Raw genomic sequence first — 16,603 nt, 5'->3', positions numbered from 1 at the left:
AAAGGCTACATACTATATGATTCCAATTTTATGACCTTCTAGAAAAAACAAAGCAATACAGATGGTAAAATAATCAGTGGTTGCCAGAGATTTGGGAAGAAGGGAAGAGGAATGAATAGGTGAAGCACAGGGGAAGTTCGAGGGTGATAAAACTTCCGTGTGATACTGTAATGGTGGACACTGACACCACACATTTGTGAAAACCAAAGAAAATTACAACACAGAGTGGACCTTAATGTATGTAAAAAAAATTTTTTTTAATCCTTTAGGGGGGTCTTCCCTGGTGGCGCAGTGGTTGAGAGTCCGCCTGCCGATGCAGGGGACACAGGTTCGTGCCCCGGTCCGGGAAGATTCCACATGCCGCGGAGCGGCTGGGCCCGTGAGCCATGGCCGCTGAGCCTGCGCGTTCGGAGCCTGAGCGTCCGGAGCCTGTGCTCCGCAACGGGAGAGGCCACAACAGTGAGAGGCCTGCGTACCGCAAAAAAAAAAAAAAAAAAAAAAAAAAAAAAAAAAACACCATAGTAATCCTTTAGGGGGTCAAAGAACCCCAGAATGAAATGGAGAATATAACAAAACAATCTAACTGTACTACAAATGTATGAAACAGCCTCACTGAACGGTGGGGAGAAAGTATAGTAACCTAAGTAACTCTAGAAGTGAACAGAGTCTGTTAAAACTAAAGGCAAAATAAAATATATATAAGTACTGTACTCTGGTTTCCCACAGGCTATGGGTTAAGAATTCTAATACTGCTATGCATGTATGCATAACTGAACAATTAAGTAAACAGATGGCAGATGGTGAAGTGTGAGGTTACAGATAAGCAAGGTGAGAAGCTATAATGATCCAGGTGGTAATGGAATGGATTACAATTGGAGACATCAGTATACCTTCATGGTTTACTCAATATAGATATATGGATAGTTACATATAAAAGCATTTGTAGGTATGTGTATATGCATTAGTATACACATATACATGTCCTTGCTCGGTCAACTGAGAGGGCCTAGAAACAAAAGTATCCCAAAGCACTCAGCACATTTAGTGGCCAAATTTTTGTTTATACCACCATTCTTCAATAAAAGGAACTAGGGCTCCTCCGAGAAATGCCTGAGGCAAGAAATATACACAATGAGCCTGGAGCATCTTGTAGTATAGAAAGTAAAGAAGTCCTGGGAGGAACAAAACCATATGATAGGGGTATATCAAAGGGACACAGAGGCTAACTGAAAGAGCTCCCAATGGCCAAAGTGGGAAAAATTTCAGCAACAAAATAAAGTAGTATTAAATATCCTTAAGTTGATACTGATACATGAGAATGAAGAATCGACAAATATCCTGTACAGAAAAATTCCAAATAACTGACATGGAGACTCTGCCCTGAAGAAGGTGGAACATAACTCCTCCCTCCTTAAGTGTGAGCTGCACACAGTGGCTTCCTTCCAAAGAGGTGAAGGGGGAGGGGGAAATAACTTGACAGTGGAGAAACCTGATAAACACTACCTCAGCTAGGTGATCAAGTACAACACCAACAGTGATAAATTATGCTGACAGTATGGACCCTTGACACGATGTGATGAAAATGGCATTTTACCTCTGTGGTCTTCCCCTCCAAAACCCATAAACCCAGTCTAATCATGAGGAAAACATCAGGCAAATCTCAATTGAGGGAAATTTACAAAATACCTGACCAATACTCCTCAGAAGTGTCAAGTTTCATCAAAAACTTGACCAGAAAAAGCCAAGAAACCGACAAACCCAAGAGAAGTCTCAGGAGAGGACAACTAAATGTAATGTGGTATCCTAGATGGGATCCTGGAACAGAAAAAGGCCATTAGGTAAACGCTAAGGAAATCTGAAGAAAGTATGGATTTTAGTTAATAATGATGTATCATCACTGGTTCATTAACTGCAAGAAATGAACCATACTAATGTAAGATGCTAATAACAGAGGGAACAGGGTGTAGGATACATATAGAAACTATTATTGTTCAATTTTTCAGTAAATCTAAAACTGTTCTAAAAAAGTAAAGTTCAGTTTTTTAAAGACAGTACAATTACATATTTCTTCTCCTTTATTCTCTTAACTGACTTAAAAAACAATTGCTTTTTAATACAATATAGATAAAACAATACAATATAGATAAAACAATAAAATTGTATTGTTGGGCCTCTAACATACAGAATTATTTAATAAGACATAATCTTAAATGTCTCTGTACCTAACCACAGTACTTTAAAATAAGCAAAAATTGATAGAACTGAAAGGAGAAAGAGACAAATCCACTTATACTTGGAGACTTCAACACTCTTCTATGCTCAATACACGTAGAAAGTCGAGATGAATATGGAAGGACTCAACTTCACCATCAGCCAACTAGATCTAATTGACATTTGTGGAACAACCCACCCAATAATGACAAAATACAAATTCTTTACAAGTGCACATAAAACATGCATCACCAAATTCAGAAAAGCAAAGTCCTCTGGAGGTGGAAGTAGAATAATGTGACTGCAGAGGAATACCAACTCTATTAGCTATGATTATTTATTAGGCAGGGCTGTGGGTACACTGTACTATTCTTTATGCTTTATATGCCCTATTTCATAATAAAATTTTAAGTCATTAGAGTATATTCTCTGGTAAACCTTTCCTTTAGTGGTCTGGAGGGTTAAAGAGGCAGGTCTCTATACCTTTTGTTATTAAAATGGACTACACCAAAAACCATAACCTCTGCACTTTTATCGAAATATACAGAAACGCTCACGAACTCCATAACTTGGTATAATATTTATTATTTCAAAACCTCAGCAATGTCTTCTACGAGTATCCCAACAGTATTGCTAACAAAGGATGGATTTTTAGTTTGTCACCAAACTAAAACTGTTATTTTTGTCTATGTATTATTTCAGCCAGTTTTACTAAAACGGGAAGAAGAAAAGTTATGGCTTTTTGTCTTTTACTCCTGAAGTAAGAAATCTCCAAAGAAATTTCCAAAAATATATCATTAAGTTAATAAAATTTTAAGACATTAATCAGGGACCTCTCTGGTAGTCCAGTGGTAAAGAATCCGCCTTCCAATGCAGGGGGCATGGGTTTGATCCCTGGTCGGGGAACTAAGATCCCACATGCCTTGGGGAAACTAAGCCGCGCGCCTCACCTAGAGCCCAAGTGCCTCAAACTACAGAGCCCACATGCTCTGGAGCCCGCGTGCCACAACTAGAGAGAAACCCTTGAGCCACAACTAGAGAGAAATCCGCACGCCACAACGAAGAGCCCGCATGCCGCAACCAAGACCTGATGCAGGCAAAAAAAAATAAAAGATAGTAATTAGCACACAACTATAATTATCACTGAAAAAAGCTCAGTAAGTTTGTCTTCATATTTGGAAGGCTTCATTTTAAAATAACTGACCATATTAGCCTCATAATATCATTAAGCAAATACCTTAAGGCACAATATACTCAATGGTATATATAAACCCATACATCAAATAGTATTTTTAACAATGTTAAGGGTTTTTTGGGGGGTTTTTTTAGTGATTCCTTTTCAATCTGCTAAGACCATTATTGTTTTGTACTTTGCATGTGACTGAAAACAAGCTCCTAATATAAATAGAAGTACCAGCTCCGTTTGTTTCCTGCTGTTCATGTGTCCTTGCATTAGCACTTCAGTCTTCAGTTGAATCTGAAACTTCAATCCGCAGATTCTTTGCAGGAATCTTTTTAAGCCCTTTGTCTATTCATTCAGCAAGCTTCATTTCATGCAAATCAGATAATATAATCTGAAAGATCCCTAGACCAGGTAGAGGTTAACTGTAGTATGTCCAAATAGAATGTAAGCAAACAAATAAGGAGGCTCACACTGTCGGCCCCTCCAGGTTGTGGCGTGCCCATGATCCTCCCTTCAAGTTACCTCACTTTCCGTACCTGATGTATATCATCAGACATACAGACGGAGTAAAGTGTCAAACTATGATTTAAATATTAGTAAAGTTAATTGCCCATTTTTTTTTCTTGTTATACCCTGCCTAGAAGATCATTTTGCACGCCTCCCACTTTGGAAACCATTACTCTTAAAAAAAACTAGAATGAAAAGATGAGACTGTGCTAGGCTTGAGGAGCAAATAAGGAATGTGAATGGCAGAATCAGATGAGGAAATTTAGAGCCTAAGTGGTTAGTTAACTTGGCCTAACATTCCAAAGCTAGTAATTCGCGGAGTAGGCAACCAATCTGACATAAAGCCTATTCTCTTTCCACTGTGCCACATCACCCCCTCCAGGGCAAACACGACGACTCCAGGACTCAGGAAAGAATACAGGTCCCCAAGCCCTGGTGCTGCGCAGACCTTAGGTCACAGTTAAACAGGGTCAGGAGGCTAGTGCAGCAAAACGTCTGGACCCTCATTAGCCCTGTCAGGGAAGCAATGTGTTCCAGAGCTAGACTAAGTCTGCAGGCAGAAGTTAAGTAAATCCCACAGTAAAGACTAAAGGAAAGAAAGCAGGCTCTAGAAATGTTTCCAGAAAGTCTCTATACTACACCTAAGTGTTAAGTAACCCTCACTTCCCCTGAATCTTTTTGTTAATGTCTTAACTTCCAGCTCTCAGTTACTTCAAAGCACCTAGGTGTCAAAACTTCTTGTGTAAGTTCATTTTCTGCCAGCAAAACTCCTGTCAGTTTTTCTCCGGATGCTCCTTAAATTTAGAAGTCAGAGATCACTGTGCTTGTCACTAACACGTTCTTAACTGGAACTAATCAAACTCCCCTATAAGAGAACTAACTTCCTTGCTTATTTCAGGAAAATTCTCAACTATCCTTCCCCTAATACTTCTTTTCTTTTCTCTTCTCTTTCAGATTAAAAAAAAAAAAAAAAAAAAAGCCAGGGAAAGTAAACATTGGTAAAGCCCTAGAGATTGGGTTTTTTGGTTTGTTTGTTTGATTTTACAAATCTGAAAAAGTTCTCTACGTTCCAATAAAAAATATTCAGTGACTGCACTCCATTACTACAGAGTTCTGAATAGCAAATACAACCTCCCAGGGCTGTGGTAACTGGTGTTTTTGATTTTGACTGGCAGCTTGCGGAATCTTAGTTCCCCAACCAGGGATCAAACACAGGCCCCCTGCAGTGGAACCGCATAGTCCTAACCAGGAATCCCCTGCGGTAACTGTTAAATAAATTATGTAAAGCATTTAGCACAATGCCTGGCACAAAACAAGAGCCTAATAAATGTTAGCTGCTATTATTATTATTATTATTGATATTATTATGTAACTACCCTCTTGAATGATGCCTAGACTAGAATTCTATTGGCAAGACTCTTTTTCCTTAATTTACAGTTTTTCTGATTTATTTAAAAGTATAAAAATATAGAGCTGGAAGAAGAGAAAATACTTTTTTATCAATCATTTACAACATTTTAAATCTGGAATAGAGGGACTTCCCTGGTGGTGCAGTGGTTAAGAATCTGCCTGCCAATGCAGGGGACACGGGTTCGAGCCCTGGTCCGGGAGGATCCCACATGCCGCAGAGCAACTACGGCCATGCGCCACAACTGCTGAGCCTGTGCTCTAGAGCCCACGAGCCACAAATACTGAGACCGTGTGCCACAACTACTGAAGCCCATGCGCCTAGAGCCCGTGCTCTGCAACAAGAGAAGCCACCGCAATGAGAAGCCCGCACACCGCAACGAAGAGTAGCCCCCACTCGCCGCAACTAGAGAAAGCCCGTGCACAGCAACAAAGACCCAACGCAGCCAAAAAAAAAAAAAAAGTCTGGAATAGAGAAAGGGTTTTAACAAAATTGAAAGGCGGTAAAAGAGCTAGAAACGCCGTGTGCCCAAGGAATCAGAAAATAGAATATAAGAAAATTGGGGCAGGGGAGTTCCCGGGTGGTCTACTGGTTAGGACTCAGCACTTTCACTGCCATGGCCCAGGTTCAATCGCTGATCAGGGAACTGAGATCCTGCAAGTCACATGCCGCAGCCAAAAGAAAAAAGGAAGGAAGGAAGGAAGAAAACTGGGGGAAAGTAAGGCACAAAAAGGAGAAACACACCTCTAGTCTGCTAAAGACAAACCTCATAGTTTTTCCTAAAACCTGCCATGGGCTGCTTAGTTCATAAAGACGAAATTTTAGTTCTAAGCAAAGATACTAAACTACTTACCTAATAAGCAAATATTAAAACCATATGAACTGGGCTTCCCTGGTGGCTCTGTGGTTAAGAATCTGCCTGCCAATGCAGGGGACATGGGTTCGAACCCTGGTCCAGGAAGATCCCACATGCCGCAGAGCAAATAAGCCCATGTGCCACAATTACTGAGCCTGTGCTCTAGAGCCCATGAGCCATAACTACTGAACCCATGTGTCACAATTACTGAAGCCCACTTGCCTAGAGCCCATGCTCCGCAACAAGAGAAGCCACCGCAATGAGAAGTCCGCGCACCGCAACGAAGAGTAGCCCCCGCTCGCCGCAACTGGGGAAATCCCACACATGCACAGCAATGAAGATCCAATGCAGCCAAAAATAATAAATAAGTAAAATAAATAAATTTATAAAAACATGAACAATAAAGAAAAGAGTACATTCTTGAAATGACACAAAGCTTTAGTTTTCATAGTCATATTTCAGGAAAAAAGTATCCTTGTTAGTTATTTCTATAGTTATAGTTAAAAAAAAAAAAAAACCCTAAAGGGTGTTTTAAAAAGATATATAAGAATTACTTTTTCAAATGACTTTGGAATTAGTGAAAAAAATAAGACCAATTAAATGTATTCCAACCTAAATCAAATTATTTGTATTTCTTTTTGATCACATACGCAGCATGCAGCCTTCATACCAAAATCCTGGATGTTAACAAAATTTCATTTCTGAGTTCTCATATCTTTAATTTCAGTTAACATGTTGGTAGTAATGATTAATTATGAGCTACAAAAACCACAGGCAAAGCAATGGAGAATCAGAATGGAAGGGCTTAGAAATACCCAGGTCTCATATTTTGCACATCCAAATAAATAAAATGTCTAGTCTCAGGCTATAGTTGTACTTCACAATAAAGGCATGGAAATAGAAACCCAGAACCCCTAACCCCTGGTCCATTATACCACCTTTCTATATGTGAAGACACTAGGATAATTTTTCTGCCTGTGGTCTGTAGGTAAAATTTCATAAACAATAAATTAAAACCACAAATCCAAAACTTAAGTGCACCAAAAGATCCTATGTTTTTTTTTAAGTTTTAAAAGAGAAGCCACAAACTGGAAGAAGAACTTTGAAGCCATCTATGTGAAATATTAGCATCCAAAATGTATTTTAAAATTATAAATCAATCTGAAAAAGACAACACAACAGAACAGGTAAATGATGAAAACCAGCAAATCACAGAAGAGGAAAACTTAAGAGCCAATAAAAACATGGAGCAATGTTCAAACTCATTAGTAATCAGAAAAACATGTAAGATTAATATAATAAGATTGCATGGTACATCCAGCAGATTTGCAAAAATTATAAAGCCTAAAACACCAACGGGTGACAAGGCAGGGAAGGAACAGAAGCCACACATCGCTGGTGTGACTGTTAATTGGAAAACTACTTCAGAGTGGAATTTAGCAATACACACGGAAGTTGAAGATGTGCATGGCACACATACCAGTAGTTTACTCCTAGTACACACTCTAAAAACATGCATGTGTACACAAAGAGACGTGACAAGAATAGCAGCATTATTTGTAGTAACAAATAAAATCAGAACACATTAATTGCCAATCCACAGGAAAACATAAAACTGTGATATAGCCCAATAACAGAATCCTATTCAGTGAAGAAAATAAATGCACTAGAGCTACATATATCCATATGGATAAGTCTCACAATACTGAGAGAAAAAAAAATAAAGTTATAAAAAGATATAATTAATACTGTTAATATAAAGGGGTTTTTTTTAATGCAAAACAATATACATTTTAGGGCTACTTACATATGTAATAGCAGTATGAAAATATGTACAAGAATGAAAAGTATCAAATGCAGAATAGTGGTTCCCTCAGAAGGGGAGGAGAATACAACTGGGAAGCAGTAGGGGTTCAACTTTAAAAGGAGTCTAGTGTCTTAAGTTAAGTGGTGTGTACACAGGTATTCACAATTTTTATTCTCTATACCTTTTTGAGGGCCAATATTTCACAATATTTTAAAAGTTAAAGGAAAATAAACTCAAGGTCCAAGCAACATAGTTTACTCCAGAGCCCACATGCTTAACCATGACACTATTTATTCTTTGTTTGTGCAGTTAAAAAAGGTTTAGTCATTTTAAGAAACTGCTCAAGGACATGTAAAACGTCACACCGGTAAAAAGCAATGAAGTACCTGACTAAAGGAAAATTTTCACACAAATCATAGTGGAGACACAAAGTGGTCATATCACCACACGCAGGAATCATGTGGGTAAGCCAAAAAAACAAAACCCTTGTTGAACTTGGTTGAACTTGGTACATAAAAGTTGAACTTGGTACATAAAAGTCTTGTTGAACTTGGTACATAAAAGTCTTGTTTAGAGAGAGCATATAGAAAGAATATGGGCTTTGAAGTTGGACCTGGTTCAAATATCACTCCTGTCACTGATTAGCTGTGTGGCCCTAAACAAGTTTTAACTTCTCTGAGCTCAATTTCCTCACCCAAACACTGGAGATACCATACCTAGCTTCCACAGTGGTAAAGATTACAGTGTAGCCATTATCTATGAAAATCTCTTGAATACAGTAGCCTCACACTAAATAACAGTTGTTATTACTTGCAGAAGAAAGTCTCTCTCTGGCAAGAGGAGACAGAGCAAGCAGAGATAAAAATTAAAAGGAGAGAGTAAAGAGTCTAGAAAAAGAAGCCAGGAAGAAGCTTGAATGGTTAGGGACTGAAAAAGTCCTTATAGAGTCCCTAAAGTTACTCCCGCCCCAAAAAATTTTTTTTTACTGTACACTGTTTGATTATAGTGAGGCTTAGTTACAGGAATATTTGGTCCAAACCTAATTATTGCTGAAATGCCATAATGTATAGCATATATATAAAATATTATAATATATAGCTTATACATAATATTGTTAATATACAAAAATTCAAGATCAAAATGTGTTTTCTTTAAAAGTTCATTTTTTGGTTGTTAAAAATGTATTAACAAGTAAATCAAATACAATATATCTGTTTCTCTCAGTTATCTGCAACTCAGAAAGGTCTGTCCTACTCTTAACATATTAAAGAGAAATCAATGATAATTTCAACAAATGCCAAAAAGCAATAAAATTCAACACCCAGTAAAAATATAAACCAAGAATAGAAGGAAACCTCCTTAAATTGACAAAAGACACCTACCAGAAACCTTTAGTAAGTATCATATCTAACAGTGAAACACTGGAAGCATTCCCATTCAGGAAAAAGATTAAAATGCCCATTATCATCACTGCTATTCAACTTTTGCACTGGAGGGTCTAGGCATTGCAATAACACAGAAAACAAGATAAGTGGTATCAAGTTTAGAAAGAAGCCTGGTCAATTAAGTCTTCTAGTCAAAGCAGCCCAGTAAGTAAACACTTCAATGCATCCCCTCTGCTCCAAATACACAGTAATAGATATGTTTAAATATATTTTTTAAGTTACTAAAAAGGCTCAAAAACAAGACAACCCTCCACGTGGATCAGAAACAGAACAGATACACAAAACTGTGAGCAGGACTGAAGCTACAGGCTTGCTGGACTCTGAGTCTAGAAGCAGGTGTATACTTCCTTCAGGGCAACAGTGACACAGGGTGAAAGAGGTGGAGAAACAGGAGACATCTGAGCCAGATTCACTGCTTAAAGCCAAGGATGAGGCTAGAGCTGAAAGGAAGTGAAAAAGTACTGCTGTCAGTCTCTGCCTAGAACTATGGTTTATGTGGTGCTCTGAAAAGTGAGAAGATAAAAACACAGCCTCATGACCAGGAAATGAACCAAGACATTCACACACTCTGTGAGCAGATCTAAAATAGCCCCAATTACCTCAAAGAGCAGGACCCTGACCATTATCATATCTGATTTCTTGACTAGAGTCCAATCAGTGGAAGCACCTGAAATATCGCCACACCGAGAAGGGTGAGCACAGAAATAAGAGAAACAAAAGCAAAAGTACTCACCCTCAAATAAGTCTGTAAATCAAAACTTCAAAACATATAAAGAGGGCTTCCCTGGTGGCGCAGTGGTTGAGAGTCCGCCTGCCGATGTAGGGGTCACAGGTTCGTGCCCCGGTCTGGGAAGATCCCACACGCCGCAGAGCGGCTAGGCCCGTGAGCCATGGCCGCTGAGCCTGTGCGTCCGGAGCCTGTGCTCCGCAACGGGAGAGGCCACAACAGTGAGAGCCCCGTGTACCGCAAAAAAAAAAAAATAAATAAAAAAATAAAGAAGTATAATGCTAAGAAAGACAGCCAACAAAAGCAACAATTAGAATATAAATTCATACCAGATGCGGTTTAATTTTACAGAACAGTCTGACAAAGATTTTTTTAAGTACATTTAGGGTGCTAGGATATACAGTTTTAAAATTATTGGGAATGCAAAATTGGACAGGCAGTTTCTTACAAAGCTAAAGATACCTTTACCATACGATCCAGCAATCACGCTCCTAGGTATTTACCCAAGAAAGCTGAAAACTTATGTCCACACAAAGACCTGCACATGCATATTTATAGAAGCTTACTCATAACTGCCAAAAACTAGAAGTAACCAAGATGTCCTTCAATAGATGAATGGATAAACAAACTGTGGTACTTTCATACGATGAAATATTATTCAGCAATAAAAAGAAATGAGCTATCAAGCCAAGACAAGACAGAGGAAATGTAAAGGCATAATGCTAAGTGAAAGAGACCAGTCTGAAAGCCTAGAATACTACATGATCCAAGCCATATGACACTCTGGAAAAGGCAAAACTATAGACACAAGGCTTCCCTGGTGGCACAGTGGTTAAGAACCCGCCTGCCAATGCAGGGGACACGGGTTTGAGCCCTGGTCCGGGAAGATCCCACATGCCGCGGAGCAACTAAGCCCATGCACCACAACTACTGAGCCAGCGCTCTAGAGCCCGCGAGCCACAACTAGTGAGCCCACGTGCCACAACTACTGAAGTCCACGCGCCTAGAGCCCATGCTCCGCAACAAGAGAAGCCAGCGCAATGAGAAGCCCACGCAGCACAACCAAGTGTAGCCCCCGCTTGCCGCAACTACAGAAAAGCCCGTGCGCAGCAACAAAGACCCAATGCAGCCAAAAATAAAATAAATAAATTTATTTTAAAAAACCAAAAACTATAGACACAGTAAAATGATCAGTTGTTATCAGCTCAGCAGGAGGGAGGGGGGAATGAATGGGTGGAATACAGGGGATTTTAGAGCAATGAAATTATTCTGCATGATACTGCAATGACATTACATGAAATGTCATGTGATAACATTTTGCATTTGTCAAAACCCATAGAACTGTACAACACAAAGAGCAGAAGCCTAATATAAACCATGAACTTAAGTTAATAATAATGTATCAATATTTATTCATCAGTTGTAACAAATGTACCACACTAATGCAAGATGTTAATAACGGGAAAGTGCCCCTGAAGAAGAGGTTTATAGGAACTCTCTGTACTATCCACCCATTTTGGTCATATTCAGTTATGTACATAATTTTTTTAATATCATGGACAGTTCCACTTCTGGGTGTATACACAAAAGAATTGAAAGCAGGGATTTGAACAGATATTTGCACACCCATGTTCATAGCGGCATTATTCACAATAGCCAAAAGACAGAAGCAACCCAAGTGTCCATTGATGGATGAATGAATAAGCAAACATAATGTATGCATACAACAGAATAGTATTCAGCCTTAAAAAATAAGGAAATCCTGGGAATTCCCTGGAGGTCCAGTGGTGAGGACTTGGCGTTTTCAATGCCGAGCGCCTGGGTTCAATCCCTAGTCAGGGAACTAAGATTCCACAAGCCTCCAGGCGGGGTCAAAAAAAAAAAAAAAAAGGAAATCCTGACACATGTTACAATATAGATGAACTCTGAAGACATTATGCTAAATGAAATAAGCCAGACACAAAAGGACAAATACTGTATGATTCCACTTATAGAAGGTGCCGAGAGTAGTCAACTTCACAGAGACAGAAAGCAGAATGGTGGTTGCCAGGGGCTGGAGGGAGAAAAGAATGCGGAATCAGTGTTTAATGGATACAGAGTTTCAGTTGAGAAAGATAAAATGTTCTGGAAATGGATAGTGATGTTTATACAACAATGTAAATGTACTTAATGCCACAGAACTGTACAATTAAAAATGGTTAAAATAGTAAATTTTATGTTGTGTATATTTTGCCACAATAAAAAAAAATGAGGAAAAGTGCTGAAAAACTGGTTTTCCAAATTGAAAAAAATATATATCACTTCATTACACCATATAGAAATTCCACACAGAAAGCAAAACTTCTTTTTTAATTTTAGAAGAAAATACAGATATATAGAATTCATACCCTGGGGTAGAGAAAATTTACTTAAACCAGACACAGAAACAAATTTTGTTAATTTAGTGTGAAATTTTCCATAAATATAACATTAAAATGTAAAACTTGTATACAACCAAAGACACTGTTAACAAAAGGAAAAGGCAAGCCTCAGACTGGCAGGATGCTTTGGCAACACATAAATCCAGCAATGAATTAGTATCCAAAGTAACCTAACTGCCCCACAGTTAGTGGAGGATACATAAACAGTGATTTAAGTCTACAACTGAACACTACTCAGCTTTTAAAAATAAATGAACCAGATCCACAAGTGGCAACATGGTTAAACCTCCATCAATTAATTTAAAGCATGCACCCCTTTGACCCAGCAATTCTACTTTGCATTCACTGCAGCAATGGTGAAATGGCAAACAGCTTTAATGGCCATTAATGAGGAGAGGATTAAATAAACTACAGTACAATATATGCTATGTATGGTATTGTGTAGTAGTCAAGAAGAACCAGGTAGATCTTTATGTTCCATCATGGAAAGATCTCAGACATTCTGTTAGGAAGAAGTTGCAGACCAATGTCTACAGTATCATGTCATTAATGTGGGCATCGGAAGAAACCCTACTTCTTCCCGTATTATCTATATATAGATGAAAATGCATAGAGAAAGGTCTGGAAGGATCACAACAAACTGATAACTGCCGTTTTGGTGGAGAAGGGAGTGGGTCAAGGAGCCTTGTATTCTGTCTGTAATGTTTGAGCATTTAATAAGACAGTGTGCATTCATGAGCCATTTGCAGAGCTGCAGTACACAGCCCCAGACTGCACAATACAACTCCAGGAGCTGCCATTCACAGGCACTCCGATGTGAATGGCATCCCCTAAAATTGGGCAGTATACTTCCTGCACTAGATGCCACAGCCCTGATACTTGTATAACTAGAAATAAATAAAATGAGAGGTGATGAGAGTATTTACTGCAAACCAGCATGAGGGAGTTTCTACCGTGATGTAAATTTCTATATCTTGATTGAGATAGTGGTTACAAAGTATAGACAGTCCCCAACTTACAGTGGTTTGACTTTAGATGGTGCGAAAGCAATACACATTCAGTAGAAACTGTACTTCAAATCTGAATTTTGATCCTTTCCCTGGCTAGCAATATGCAGTATGATACTCTCCCGTGATGCTGGGCAGCGGCAATGAGCCACAGCTCCTGGTCAGCCACAAGAGTAAACAACCCAGATACTTACAACCATTCTGTTTTTCACTTTCAGTACGGTATTCAATAAATTACATGAGACATTCAACAGTTTATTATGAAATAGGCATTGTGTTAGATGGTTTTGCCCAACTGTAGGCTAATGTAAGTGTTCTGAGCATGTTTAAGGTAGGCTAGCCTAAGCTATGATGTTCGGTAGATTGGGTGTATTAAATGCATTTTCAACTTACCATACTTTCAACTTACAGTGGGTTTATCAGACAAAACTCCACTAGACCAGCTCTGCACAGGACATCTGTGCAGACACCAGTAAAGCTGATTTCAAAATAAATGTAAATTAAATATATAAATAAATAAAATACAGTATCACTGAGAAAACCTAGAACAAGGCATCCAAAATTACAGGACCTAGGCATCCCAAAATAAGAACTAGTAGACACCTGCTGGTTGCACTCTTAAGTACACAGTCATAAAACTAAAGAGAAATTAACTTAGTTCTTCAAGGCTTACTACACAATGCCAAATTTGAATTAATATTTTATTTTTATATAAGGAAACCTAGGTCCTGAGAGATTTATACTAAAGATATAAAACAAGTGGTAACTTGGCATTCTATTGGTTTTAAATCTGATTTCCTAACTAAGTAGAAATTTTGTCTCTCACACATAGTGGACACTCAAAAGCCTTGCCAACACTACCTTGACTACACAATCCCCTTCAAAAGTAATTCCACTTATGTACGATAAAAATTCTCACAGAACTCATAAAAGGTCAAGTTTTAATTTGGCAGGCAAAGTAACCCAACAGGCACTGCAACCCAGGCAACTGAAACAGCAACCTGGAGCTCGAGAGTCCAGAAATCCAACCAAGGCAGAAAAAAGGCAGAATCCCAGCCCTTACAGAAGAGCAGAGGTACATCCTCTTATGACAGATCTAAGATCCAAGAACCAAGATAAAAATGAAAAAGTGTTTTCTAGACAAAAGCACTCTCCTTCCTCAAGTGATAGAAACAGGCCAGAATGGGATGATTTGAAGCAAGGGCCCAAGGAGTAAGCTCCTGGCAGCCAACATGCAATAAAGATGTGAAAGTGGCAGCATGACCACAAGATATGACAACTCCATCACCTTAGCCATCACTTTAAATGCCCAGACCTAAGAACCTGGGTTACCTCACACGGCAAAAAAAAAAAAAAAAAAAAAGAGAACCGGAGGAACAAGGGAAGTCCATTCAGCCATCCCTAACACCAGACTTATCAATAGTGCTCTGTGTAAAATAGAGCAAAACCTTGCTTGGTTCATTCATTCAGGCAATAATACGTAGGTATTTAGTGCCTGCTGTGGGTCAGGCACCGTTCTTGTCACTGAGGATTTAGCAGTTAATAGCCATGGAGCTTCATTCTACCCGGGAAGAAAGGTAACTTCTTTTCTCTTTCCAATTTCCGTTTCCCTTCTCTCTCTTTAAATGTTACGCAGAAGTTCCTTCAAAACTCTCCCAAGTACCTCCCACAAGCTTCTTTGACCCTCCTGCTTTAATCTTCAAAGCAAGCAATTTTATGGCTCCAATTTCCCAATACTGGGGAAAAGAGACCTAAAGTGGATGAGACAAAATTCAATGTTGCTTTGTACTTCATACGCAAACCTTTACAACCGAATTGCCAGCACTTAAAGAGCAAATGATGGTTGTGTTTTACACAATTTTGTGGCCCCAGTGCTGACCACGGCTCTCTCCCCAAGGTACCTAACCAATAAACGTTTGCTGAGGCTGCTGGAAGGTCTCCCTAATCCCAAGGCCTGGCACAGGAATTTAACAGCAAGCATTCGTTAGCTGCATCCTTCCTCCTCTCAGGACACTTTCCTTTAACGGGTGACCTCGGTGCACAGGTTCACTGATAGGTGCCTCGGGAAATAGTGTTTTGAGGTGATGTGAAATAAATTCCTTTCCCTCTGCCAGGGCCTGCCTGCCTCACCTGCCCTCTGCCAGGACCTGCCTCCTTCGCCCCCTTAAACACCTAAGGCAGAGCCTCCTCCCTGCGAGCCGGGCACGGGCAGCATCAGCCCTACGCCCGCACCCCGGCTCGGCGCCCTACGACCAAAGCGCGCTCGGGACCCCGGAGCCCCCTCCGCGGCCCGGGGCTCAGAGCCCGGCGGCGGCGGCCCGGAGCTCCGCTCCATCCCCCGCGCTCGCCCCTCCAGGTCCGGGCGCGCGGCGCCGTCTCCCCTCACAGCGCGCGCTGTGCAGCGGCCCCGGCTCCCCGCGCGCCGTCTCCGCCGCTCCCGGCCCTGCACCCCCGCAGGCTCCCGAGGTAAGGGCGCTGCGCGGGCTCCTTCCCGCTTCTCGCGGGCGCGAGGCTCTGGCACCGCGCTCCTCTCCCGCAGCCTGCGGCGGCCGCCACAAACCCCCGCAGTACTCACTTCCCGGCCGGAGCTGGGGGCGTCAAAAAGGTCTCCGGCGGCCGCAGCCTCCTCCGCCTCCTCCGGCCCGGCCTCCGAGGCTGAGGCGGTGGCGGCGCCCGCTCAGGCCCCGGAGCCGCCCCCGCGGCGAACGTTCTCAGGAACCCGGCTCGCGCCGCTTCCCCGCCCGGCACGCGCAGCGAGCCCGCCCCCGGTGCGAGGGCGCGAGGGCGCGGGGGCGCGAGGGCGCAGGGCGGGGGCCGGGCACGCGCCGCCTGCGCGAGCGCGCGGCTGGGGGCGGAGCTTCCGCCGCGCCGAGGAGGGGGCGGGCCAGCGGGCAGAGTTCCCCTCGAGGCCCGCCCCCTGCGGCCGGGTTCCGGGCGGGCGGAGTAAACTTGCCCCCTCCGGGCTTTTCCCGTGAGCCAGCTGTGGGCGGCGGAGTTGCGTTCCAACTCCACAGGTATGTGCCCCGCCGGCT

General features: G+C 41.2%; 1 protein-coding gene across 9 annotated transcripts in view; it reads right to left on the bottom strand.

Moving 5' to 3' along the window:
• Positions 1–16,395, bottom strand: part of DTNB (dystrobrevin beta) — a 242,703-nt gene extending 226,308 nt beyond the window's left edge. For 8 of the 9 annotated variants that reach the window (XM_079941139.1, XM_079941138.1, XM_079941141.1 and 5 more), the window contains exon 1: positions 16,147–16,279. The gene's annotated coding sequence lies outside the window, so the exon portion shown is untranslated. Of the gene's footprint in view, positions 1–16,146 lie in introns of all 9 variants that reach the window. The other variant, XM_079941143.1, reaches the window with a different exon arrangement.
• Between the last annotated feature and the right edge of the window lie 208 nt (positions 16,396–16,603).

This window comes from Stenella coeruleoalba (assembly GCF_951394435.1).
Source record: "Stenella coeruleoalba genome assembly, chromosome: 13".
Lineage (NCBI taxonomy): Eukaryota > Metazoa > Chordata > Mammalia > Artiodactyla > Delphinidae > Stenella > Stenella coeruleoalba.
Note: the sequence above shows the minus strand (reverse complement) of the source record. Positions and strands in the feature narration are given on the sequence as shown.